Here is a 12,159-nt window from a genome sequence, read left to right as displayed (position 1 = left end):
GTTGAAGCTTAGCTTGGAGAATTTTGAGCATTACTTTGCTAGCATGTGAGATGTTTGCAATTGTGTGGTAGTTTGAACATTCTTTGGCATTGTCTTTCTTTGGCATTAGAAGAAAATATAATTAGTGAAGTTGAAATGAGGTCCTCCTGGGCTGAAGTGGGCCTAAGTACAGTGACTGGCATCCTTCTAAGAAAGAGAGACACAGGTGCACGGGGATTCGGTGCCTCGTGCCTCCTCGCCTGAGGACAGAGGCAGAGAAGGGATGATGCAGTCACAGCCAGGGCACCGCTGGGCCTGCTGGCCGAGGCCAGGAAGGATTCTCCCCTGGAGCCTGTAGAGGGGGCCTGGCCCCCATGGACATCCTGCTTTCCAGCTTCTAGCCTCCTAAACTTCAGAGAGCAAATTCCTATTGTTTGAAGCCCCTGAGTTTGTGGTACTCAGTTCCCAGCTGCCCTGGGAAACCCACATGATATATATAACCCATGAGGCCCCTGCTGGTGGGAGAAGGAGTCTTAGATGGAACAAGGAGGGTGATCAGCCCCAAGCTGGTGTTCCCTCTGCCTCCAAGTTCAGGTACAGAATTCTAGGGGAGCAAAAACTTTTGATTGTGAACCAGGCCCTCCAGGTTGTATGAACAGATACTTGTCAAGAGAGGAGGACATTTCTAACAGCGTGTTGTGAGTGTGTGCTAAGTCGCTTCAGTCGTGTCCGACTCTTTGCCACACCATGGACTGTAGCCCACCAGGCTCCTCTGTCCATGGGATTCCCCAGGCCAGAACACTGGAATGGGTTGCCACGTCCTCCTCCAGGGGATCTTCCCAACCCAGGGTGTGAACCTGCGTCTCTTACATCTCCTGCTTTGGCAGGTGGGTTCTTTACCACTAGCACCACAGTAGAAACTCAGACTCTTAGCAGTATTCCTGGCCCAGCCCCCGCAGATGTTGGGGTAAGCCTGCCCCGGACCGTTCTTCCCCCAGGGTTTCCACAGAGCGACGTTTGTCCCCGAAGTCTAATTCATGGAGGCGCTTCTACTACAGACCCAGTTAAGCATCACGGGCAAGCAGCTTAACCTTTTCTGGATTTTCTGAAATGTCATTTTTTTCCCTTCTTGAGGAGAGCTTAAAAATCACTTCTGGTTAGTAGGGCAACTTATCAGGCTGTTGGTCTTCCTGTTTCCGTATTGACGAAGGCCTCACGCCATCAGCAACAGAGCCGCTCCGCCCTGGAGCCTGTGACGGGGTGGCAGAAACCAGGCCCCAGATCAGCACTTCGAGGGTGCGTCCGTTGCCCCCGGACTGAAGCCCTCACTGATAACACTTTCCAAATCGGGGTGATTCAGATGGGCTTTTTACGAAGAACAAGCTGGAATTCCCCCCCACCCCCACCCCAGATGATCCGTGCTTTGCCAAGGCCTGGAGCGGCAGTAATCTGAATGGCCAGCTTGTTTATGAAGACGAAGAGGAGGAGAAAGAAACAGGAGAGGAGGAGAGGAAGCCACGTAACAGAAATGAAACTCAGCCTTCAAAGCGGGTTCCAGGCCGAGGCAGGAGGACCAGTGTGCGAAGCGAGAGACAGAAAGTGTCCCTGCCCTCCAGGGGCTCACAGTCCATCGAGTCCCAGCTGAGCCCAGTGGGGGCCCGTCCTCGGGTGGCCGTCTTCCCTGCACCTGTGACCCTGGGGCCCACCTGCAGGGGGCACCTGCATGCGGCCCCGTCTGACCCCACCTTTTCTCCCTGGGTCCCTTGTCCCAAAGCCCGCAGCTGCTCAGGGAACAGATCCATGGAGGATGCGGTCGTGGGAGGAGCATGGGACAGGATGGCCTGGGCGCCACCCACCTTCCTGTGTTCCTTCACAGAGCTGTGTCTGTGTTCAGTCGCTCTGTCGTGTCCGACTCTTTGCAACCTCACGCACTGTATGTAGCCCACCAGGCTTGTGTCCATGAGAGTTTCCAGGCAAGAATACTGGAATGGGCAGCCCTCTCCTCCTCCAGGGGATCTTCCCGACCCAGGGATCAAACCCGCATCTCTTGCATCTCTTGCATTGGCAGGGGGGTTCTTTACCACCACCTGGGAAGCCCCTTCACAGAGGGGAACCCCTTTAAATGTCAGCCCAACTTCCTCCTCGCCCCAGGTTGGGGTTGCCATGGTTCCCGCTTCCCATAAGAGGGCAGTGAAGCACAGGGAGGCCAGGGTGACACAGCCAGAAACAAATGGAGGGGTGACTGGCATCCACAGGCATCCTTGGGGTTCCCCCTCCCCCCCCCCATCAGTATTCTGCCCATTTCTACGAGCACAGATGGGGAGGAGTCATCTGACCTGGCTAAGCCACTCGTCCATGTCCATAACATGTTAATAACAGGGCGACCTCTCTGGGAGTAGGAGGCGACAACGGAACGATCAAATATGTTCAGAACCCATTCCTGGGAAAATGGGAAGCATACATCTATTTGAGAGGTGGTCCAGGACCCAAAATTCTGGGTTCTTCCTGCCCTGCTCGCACAAACAGGTCTTTAGCTGTCCCTTCCCCGACATCCCTTCCCCAGGCGCAGGGCACCTCATCGATTACATTTTAATAGACGCTTCCAGCAGACTGGGCCTTCGCCCAGAGATACGGAGCAGGGCAGGGACCCACTCCAGGTCAGCAGAGGGCTCCACGGGCTCCCTGAGCTCACAGACCACACATGCCCCGAGCGAGGCTGCCCTTCTGAAACCACGCATCGCTCTCACCCAGGAAACCCTGAAACTGCCGTTCCACAAGCCCATAAACAACTCCTGTGCTTTCAGACACAGGAAAGGGGTGCTTCAAACAGGCATCTTCCCCCTTAGGGCTTCATTTTAGAGTCAAGGGTCCTCTTCGTTCTGAACACAAGAAAGAAACCCAGAGCTTGGGTGAGAGGGTGGCTTGCATTGTCAAGCAGGCTGGAGGATTTGTGGGAGGGACAAAAAAAAATCCTGGAAAGAGATTTGGTCTTTTTTTCCCTTCACTGTACCGACCAGGCACAAGGATGTGACTTCCAGAAGGAAGGAGGATGACTTTGATTTTGAGAAGTGCAGTTTTTAAGCATGGCATTTATTTTCATTCAGGTAATGGAAGAGGCACGAACGTGCAACAGCAGACCATTGATCCAGAACTAAAGATTCCCTTTCCCTTTGAAAGGTCCCCACTAACCCCTGCCTGCCTCTGGCAGTGGGAGCTGTCACCTGGTCCCCAGTTCCCACTGCTGTCTCTGAACCGGGGGTAGATGGGAGTCTGGACATCCCAGCCCAGTCCTGATTCGACTGCTAGGTTCTGTTGGAAGAAGGAAATAAAAAACTTTTATTCACTTAGTGCAGCGGTTTTCTAACGCTTGCAAATGGAGGAATCTCAGGGTGGGGAGGGCAGTTAAAATGCAAATTTCCAGGCACCAGCCCAGATAGGCTCGAATTCAGTAGTTTTGGGTAGGGTCTGCGTGTGTGCTGAGTTGCTTCAGTCCTGTCCGACTCTGTGACCCCATGGACTGTAGCCCACCAGGTGCCTCTGTCCATGGGGATTCTCCAGGCAAGAATACTGGAGTGGGTTGCCATGCCCGCCTCCAAGGGATAGTCTTGACCCAGGGATCGAACCTGGGTCTCCTGCGTCTTCTGCATTGTAGGCGAATTCTTTACTGCTGAGCCATTGGGGAAGCCCTGCATTCTTAAATGCCCCTACCCCATACCCCTCAGCTTTCCTCCACGTGATTCTCAAGTATGGTGTTTTGAGCGTCTACTAGAGACCAGATATTCCACAAGAATGTCTTCTTCTAGCTTCCCAACTATTGATTTCAGGACTTGTATTTATACCCATAAGTTCTTCTCCTTTTTTTTTTTTTTCTTAATATTTATTTATCTAGCTGTGTCAGGCCTTAGTTATGGCATGTGGCATTTAGTTCCCCAACCAGGGATCAGACCCGGCCCCCCGGCTTTGGGAGTGTGGCATCTTAGCCACTGACCACCAGGGAAGAACTGCCATCAGAATTGTTACAGAATACTTGTCTCTGCTTTTACAGATGGAGAAACTGAGGCTCAGGGGGATTAGGTCACTCCCTCCTAGTCACACAGCGAGCAAGCTGTAGGTTGAGCATTATCTCTTCAATTCCTAAAGCCGCCCGCTATTTCATCTCCCTGACAAACAGAGGTGCCTGTTACCTATTAGTATCGATACAACAATAAGTGCTCAGTAAGAGTAGGTACTAGTAGAGTAGATACTAATGGCAGAGGGGTAAATAAGATAATATTAGATTTAACCGTACGAAACTGGTTGACATTCAGCCACTAATAACCTACAAAAGCAGCAGTTTTAAAGTGTCAGTTGCTTAGTCTTGTCCGACTCTTTCCACCCCATGGACGGTAGCAGGCCAGGTTCTTCTGTCCTTGGGATTTTTCAGGCAAGAATACTGAAGTAAGTTGCCATTTCCTCCTCCAGGGGATCTTCCTGACCCAGGGATTGAGCCCGCATCTCCTGTGTCTCCTGCATTGCAGGTGGATCCTTTACCCACTGAGCCATGCCTATCTAATAATTGTGCAGGGCTGGGTAAAGTGCCTAGCATAAAGGAATAAGCAGCTAGTATCAGAAGCCATTGGCAATAGAACCATGTTCCACAAATGATAGGTCAACATCCTACTCTTTGGTGCCGGTGGGTATGACCCTGTTTAGAACAAATCGTCTTTGAAGATGTGGTTCGTTAAGTCAGAATGAGCTCACACTGCATCAGGGTGGACCCTCAGTGTGATGACCTTATAAGGAGAGAGATCTAGACATACAGACACACAGCGGGGAGATGACATGTGAACACAGGAGCAGAAATCGAAGTGATGCACCTACAAGCCAAGGAAAGCCGAGGATTTCCAGTAACCATCAGAAGCTAGAAGAGGTAGGACAGGTGACCCCCGAGAGCTTCTGAGGGGCACACGAGCCTGCCAACACCCTGCTTTCTGACTAGTGGCCTCCAGAACTGTGCGAGCGTCAGTTCTTGTGTTTTGAGCTGCCGAGTCCATGGTCCTTTGTTACGGCGGCCCTAGGAAATTAACATAGAAGCGTCACCCTTCTCCTCACCCTCACCACCACCATCCCGCTCAGCCCCATCTTCTAGAGCAGCAGTCCCCCACCGTGTTGGCACCAGGGACCAATTTCGTGGAAGACAACTTTTCCACGGATGGTGGGGAGGGGGAGATGGTTTCGGCATGATCCAAGCACACATTTATTGTGCACTTTATGTCTACTCTTATTACATCAGCTCCACCTCAGATCATCAGGCATTAGATCCCAGAGGTTGGGGACCCCCGTCTAGAGGACAGGATGGCGGGCAGACGCAGATCCCAGGAGGGTGAGCTCTGATGGGTGCCCATGGGAGTTCCTCCACGTCAGTGGCATCTCACCCGACCCAGATGGGTTTGATTTCCACCCAGATTTTTAAAAGCTCCTTTTTATGACACACACACACACACACACACAGTTGTGCTTTCTGATGCTTTCCCAAGCTCCCTCCAGCTTGTGCAATATGGACTTCTCCCGGGGGAAATCTTCAAGAGACAGACAGACGGAAAAATGGTAGCCGCAGAACACTGGGTAAACACGGGCTCCCTTCATAGACTCCCTTTCCTTGGATGACGAATCTGTGGCGGGGCCCCGAATCCCAAGGAGGCCCACTTCAAACATGTATTTGGATCAGTCTACAGGGTCAAGGACCTGCTATATAAAAAGTCCCTTAATGTCCACTGTTCAGACAGAAGTCGCCGGCGCACAGATTCCAAGATGGAGTCTGTGGTCCATTTCATATTTATTTTTCAATCAAGGCAAGGTTTCCAGTGACCTTTGTTTCAGTTTTTGGACAGAAGAGCCACGTGGTCATGGTTCCCCTCTTCGTCTCACCAAAAATGGAAATGCAGAGTCCTGATGCTCTAAATTCTGCCCATTTCATGATCAGATTTTCCCAGAAGAAAAGGAGAAACAGAAGCCATGATGGACAGTGGGGCAGAATGTTTAAAATTTGAATTGTCCAAGGCGGACTCTCGGGACTCAGTCTCTGTGTTTGGATCTCATCTCACTGAATCTGAGTTTGGGGGAGTCGCTTCACCTGCCTGTATCTCAGTATACTTGTCTTTATGAAGCAGGAGCTATTTTATCGCTCAAATTTTAGAGTCGTGAGAATTCAGTGAATGATGAACAAAATTTTCATAGGGTGACAAGTCACGCAAATTCTCAATTAACTATTGCTGTTATTTCTTTATCTCTAGAGAGGAAGGTCTTTACTTTGCCCCTTCTCTGTGTCAGAAATTTGTGAACTTGCTACCTACCGTCGTAGGCATCTTTTTGCATCTCAGGGAATTTAAGCAACATATCCAGAGTCACGGAGCTGCTCGCCTCCTCAGCTGAAATTTAAACGTGATTGAATTTAACTTGAATTTCAGTTAAACTTGAATGTAAACCTGGATGCACCCCTAAGTCCTTATTCCTTCTTCTATACTATGTTAGATTGTTTAGAATACTTTCACTCAAAATGGAATTCCCCTCAAACATGACCTTAACCCTTGGCATTGAGTCTTGGTGTAGCCTTCTGACTGCCTTGATGTAGCAGAAAGAAGTTCAGTTCAGTCGTTCAGCCGTGTCTGACTCTTTGTGACCCCCATGGGCTGCCGCACACCAGGCCTCCCTGTCTGTCAACAACTCCTGGGGTTTATTCAAACTCATGTCCATTGAGTCGGTGAGGCCATCCAAACATCTCATCTTCAGTCGTCCCCTTCTCCTCCCGCCTTCAATCTTTCCCAGCATCAGGGTCTTTTCCAATGAATCAGTTCTTTGCATCAGGTGACCAAAGTATTGGAGTTTCAGCTGCAGCATCAGGCCTTCCAATGAATAATCAGGACTGATTTCCTTTAGGATCCCCTTGCAGTCCAAGGGACTCTCAAGAGTCTTCTCCAACACCACAGTTCAAAAGCATCAACAAAGGGACAAAATCCAAGTTTGAGCCTCTGATCTGGCTTTGACAGAGATCAGGCAATCAAAACCAGCTGTCAGGAGCTGGTGAAAGAAAATCAAGGCCAAAGGACCCAGAGATGCAGGGGAGCATCCTCAACACAGAGGAAGGGACTGGGTCAGAGTGGAGAGCGGCCAGCCAAGAAGACAGGACAGCAGTGACAAGACAGTCAGCACCCTATCCTTGATGTTAAAGGAACCTGGTTGAGGGAAGATGGAAGGATGCAGACAAATGAATGAAGCAAGGGTGGCTCTAATCCAGAGCACTGGCTCTCCATGGCTTTGAGGTCTTCCCTGGTGGCCATACCCCTTCCTAGGTCCCCAACCTCAAGGAGTTCAGAGATGGGTGCGGCCACTGGGTCTCAAATGAAAGCTGCCCTACTTGGGGCCCGTGTGGGGCGATGCTGTGGTCAGGTTCTCAGCGCAGCGTATCAGCCCACATAGATGAAATCTCCCGCGGCCCCACTGCTGATGCATTTGCCCAGGGGAGCTGCACGCATGGGGCCTGGGGGAGCGTGGCCCAGAGCCAGGCTGTGCCCCACCCCCACACCGAGTCTGTTACTCCTGGGCCCGGACTAAAGGGGGCTTAGGTTTCTGCACGTTTCATGTGGCGTCTTTCAAAAATTGAAATCCACTTGAAGTGGTTTGGGTTTTTCTCCTCCCCGCCTGGTGCTCGCTGCAGAGAAATACCTTCAAACGCGGGCAGCGCCGCTCTGTGCCTGTCCCCGAGCGTGTTCAGAGGAACCCAGGGAGCCACATCAAGCCTCCCTCTCCCTCAGAGCCTCCCGGGCTGGGGCCCTGCCTGCCTGCCCCACTCAGGCAGAGGCTTCCTTCCCCTCTGGCCCTGCACCACGTCGCCCCGCTTTCCCCTCCAACACTGGCTCACATGGGCTGCTTCTCTGGGGAAACAAGCCATCCTTGATTCTCTGCACGGACTTCGATGCAGAAGTCGGAGGCTGTAGCAGAGTCCCATAGCCCGTCTGGACCCCTGTTTTGCTCTTGGAGCCTATGGGGAAGGCAGCGGGGAAGTGGAGGGGACCCTCACTCCTCATCCTGCCAGGCCCCCTTGGTTTTTCTGGGTCTCCACCAAGCTCCTTTATGCCCCCATTTCTAACGTCTTCAAAAGGACACATTTAGTCCTGTTGGCTAAAGAGGCAAGAAAGCTGGATCGATGCCCCAAGTCACAGCCTACATACCCACTGTGCCCTGTTCCAGTTCGTACTTTGCTCCCTAAGCCACAGAGAGATACATTGTCAGCGTCGACAGCCAGAACTCCCCCACGTCAACAGATCTGTAATGGGCGAGAAGAGAACCAACACAGGACTCAGGCTTATTATTTTAATAATTTAATTACCCAGAGTCTGTGACTGTCCACTCAGGAGTTCATAATTATTGGGGTCGGGGGAACTCAGGAGGGTGGCTAATTCAAGTCTTCACTGGTGACTCAGACGATAAAAAAGCCGCCTGCAATGCAGGAGACCCAGGTTTGATCCCTGGACCCGGAAGATCCCCTGGAGGAGGAAATGACAACCCACTCCAGTGTTCTTGCCTGGAGAATCCCACTGACAGAGGAACCTGGTGGCTACAGTCCATGGGGTTACAAAGAGTCGGACATGACTGAGCACCAAACGACAAGGCAGGTCCTTGCAGAGGCTGCGGTGACGGGGTTCAGGGGGGACCTGTCTCCCAGGCTCGCCTTGGAGGTAGAAAGTAGGTCTGGGGAGGTCGGAGTTCATCACTTCCCTCCTCTGGGTGAGCCAGCCCTCCACCTCCACCCGACTGGGGCGATTTGCATGAGAGGAAGTCAGAGAGGCCGGGACAGCCCCCTGGCCTTGAAGTTGAAGGCCACAGAGAAGGAAGATGAGCCAAAACCGGAGTGATTACCACTCTGCTCTGGCCCCTGAACTTCACCGGGGTTTCAAACGACCGTATCTTCACCATGACCTTGTTTCTGCACGAGGAACCACAGGGTACCATTAATCACAACTAGTTTGTAGATCGAAAAACAAAAAAAGAAGACTCGGTGACAAAACAGGGGTGTTGGCTCAGTGGGGCCGGGAGCTGTGGTTCAGGTCTCTGCCGCACCCCCGCCCCATCTCCCAGGGAGAGGGACAGGTGGGCACACTCCAGGCCAGGCTGACCCCCTCCACCCCTGGAAGCTGCAGCCACTGGGGGCAGACATCCAGGAAGAGAGCGTGACTCCTCCTAGGCGTCCAGACCCACCCTTGGGGCCACTGAGTGCCGTCCTGGGGCAGGCAGCCGTCTCAACAGCAGTTTTTTGCTCTGGGTTAGGGGACAGACCTTGGAGTTAAAGGTGATCAAAAGTTGTCTTTCACAAAGACTTGGGTAAGAAAAGGCAGAAAGAAGGGAAACTAGCAAAAAGCAGTGAAATACTCACTTTGAGCCAGACTCAGCTCGTGGCTTGGGGCTGTTATCTCCCTAAATTCTCACACTCTGAAGACAGCCTGATTGTTATTCCCATTTATCAGGTAGAAAAAGAGAGGCTGGAAAGGGTGAAGCCAGCTGCCCAGAGTTATACTGCTAACAAGTGACAGAGGAAGAAGTTTAACCCAGAAAAATCTGACCGTAAGGCTTGTGGTGGAATCTTGTCTCCACTTCTCAAATCCCCCTCCCCACCGCCTCCCCCAGAGCCATCAGCACTTCAGGGATTTATTTCTCTGGATCAATGAGGCAGAGACTGGTCGGGCTCCCTGCTGTAAGGGCTCTTCCACAGCTTGATTTGTTTCGGCTGAGAGTTTTGACTAATTATCTTGCCCGGTTCTTTCTCTCTTTTTAATATTCATTTATTTAGCTGTGTCGGGTCTTCATTGCAGCATGCAGGCTTCTCTCTGGTTGCGGTGCATGGGCCCAGTGGTTGCAACACACAGGCCTAGTTGCCCCGAGGCACGTGGGATCTTAGTTCCTAGACCAGGGATCAAACCCGTATCCCCCGGATAAGAAAGGGGACTCTTAACCACTGGACCTGCAGGGAAGTCCCCGCCCAGTTATTTTCAATTAGACCAGCAAGCCTGTTCTTTCTTCCGTAATTTTTAAGCAGACCCATGCCTGTTGCAGCAAAACTTTTGGCCTAGTTTTCCTGGTGAAGCATGGTTCCTAAAGGGGAAAGGAAGACACTGATGGCTTATGCGTCTCGTGTTCCGGAGTTGTGCAAAAAGCGTTTACTGTGCACTATCTGAATTCACGTTCATGACAGTCCCGCATGGCCAGCGCCCCTGTTACTACTCCCATTTGACGCATGAAGAACTTGAAGCCTTAGCGAGGAAAAGTTGTTCATTCGACCCAAATCATGGAGCTGGGAGCAAAAGATTCAATGGTCCTCCAAGATTCAATTGTCCTCCAATTCAAAAGTCCTCCATGCTTTCAACTTCCAGGTCCAAAAGGTGGATGGGTGTCTGCAGCCTATCCTGACTATGCAGTTTATTACATAGATAAGGGATTATTGCTGAAGTAGGTCTCAGAATCCAGTGGTGGAGCCCGATCGGTAAATAATTACAGTAACTCATCCATTCAACCACGATTCATCTAGAGCCTCCCTGTGCTCAGCTGGGAATGTACGAAGCCTCGCGGGAGCCAAGGGCGACTCCCTGTGAAGGTTTCTAACTTCTCGCTCGGGTTGTATGAGCGTCACTGGTTCACGAATCTCTCTCTATCAAGGCAGACAGCAGGGTCTGGTTTAGTGCTGTACCTGCCAAGCCCAACACACTGCTTGTCACGGAGTAGCTGTTCAATTAGTGGCTATTGAATGACCTCATTTATAAATGGATCCACCCCCCCGACTCCCCTTAATAGTCCCAAAGTGGGAGTCCTGTTGAAGTTTGGACACGTAACTCCTACGTAAGTCATAAAAATGCAGCGTCACATGAAGGGAAGAAGATCTTAATATCAAGCACACAGGCCTTTCCAGAGAGGCTGCCCAGTGCGGCCGTCCCGCGTGCCACCATGTCCCCCTCTAGCTCTCTCTTCTGTTACAGCCTCTGGGGAGCTCGCCCCTCTGCTCTGGTTGGCCTCATGCCCTACCTACTGAGACTCTGAATCCTAGGCACGTTACTCACTCTTCTGTCACTGGGCTGACAGGCCCGGACTGGGGAAACCCAGACGAGACAAAGAGCTGAGAAAGAGACTGGGAGATGAGTCTACCATGGCCAAATGGGAAATGAGACCCCAGTGAAAACATTCAGGAAATTCAGACCGAGAGAGAGGTTGGTGGATGATTCATGTGCTTAATGAGTGGTCACTCAATCATGTCCGACTTTGCGACCCCATGGATTGTAGCCTGCCGGGCTCCTCTGTCCGTGGAATTTTCCAGGCAAGAATACTGGAGTGGGTTGCCATTCCCTTCTCCAGGGGATCTTCCTGACGCAGGAATCAAATGCAGGTCTCTTTCATTGCAGGCAGAATTCTTTACAGTCTGAGACTTCAGGGAAACCCCTATTAAAGAATACTGCAGTGGGTTGCCGTGCCCTCCTTCAGGGGATCTTCCTGACGCGGGGATCAAACCCGTGTCTCTTAGGTCACCTGCACTGGCAGGTGGATTCTTTACCGGTAGTGCCACTTATCTGGGAAGCCCTTATGTGCTTAGGAATCATATTTAAGATTAACATACTATCTTTACACCTTGACATTTTGCCCATCATCTTACAGTTAATAATTTTGAGTTAAACAAAGGGGATGCATTCTTATTTAATTGATCAATGGAGATAACGCTCTTGAAAATTATAAATAATAACGATCCTTTTCATTCATGGAATATTCGTGTGTACCCGGAATATATTATGCTCAACGGAAGATGGGGAAACTGATGAGAATGAAAAGATTACTCAACCTTAAGCAAAAGGAAAGACACTAGTGTCTAAGTTCTTCAGAAACTGCCGTCATTATTTCCCACCCCACTCCCCCAATACCATCCATGCACCCCACTGACTTGTAAAGAAAATGTGGCAGCCCTCTCATATTTGGGAGAAAATCACCCACTCAGTTGCAAAGCTGAGCCACATTCCCATTGGAAGAGCTCAGGATAGTAATCACTGAATCCTCTCCCAAAGCCCCCTGGAGAGCATGATTCAGAGCCGATTCTGCTCTAGAGGGCCAGGGATGGCTATAAGGGCCCAGTAACGCCACCCCTCCCTCTGGGCACACCTCCCACCCACC

General features: G+C 51.2%; 1 long non-coding RNA gene across 1 annotated transcript; it reads right to left on the bottom strand.

Moving 5' to 3' along the window:
- Positions 1-4,759: 4,759 nt before the first annotated feature.
- Positions 4,760-9,660, bottom strand: LOC129631609 (uncharacterized). Its single transcript, XR_008704134.1, has 3 exons — positions 9,389-9,660; positions 8,187-8,281; positions 4,760-5,032 (listed from the first exon to the last, which is right to left on the bottom strand). It is a non-coding gene; the product is annotated as an uncharacterized LOC129631609 (long non-coding RNA).
- Positions 9,661-12,159: the final 2,499 nt, after the last annotated feature.

Source organism: Bubalus kerabau, chromosome 17 (genome assembly GCF_029407905.1).
Source record: "Bubalus kerabau isolate K-KA32 ecotype Philippines breed swamp buffalo chromosome 17, PCC_UOA_SB_1v2, whole genome shotgun sequence".
Lineage (NCBI taxonomy): Eukaryota > Metazoa > Chordata > Mammalia > Artiodactyla > Bovidae > Bubalus > Bubalus kerabau.
Note: the sequence above shows the minus strand (reverse complement) of the source record. Positions and strands in the feature narration are given on the sequence as shown.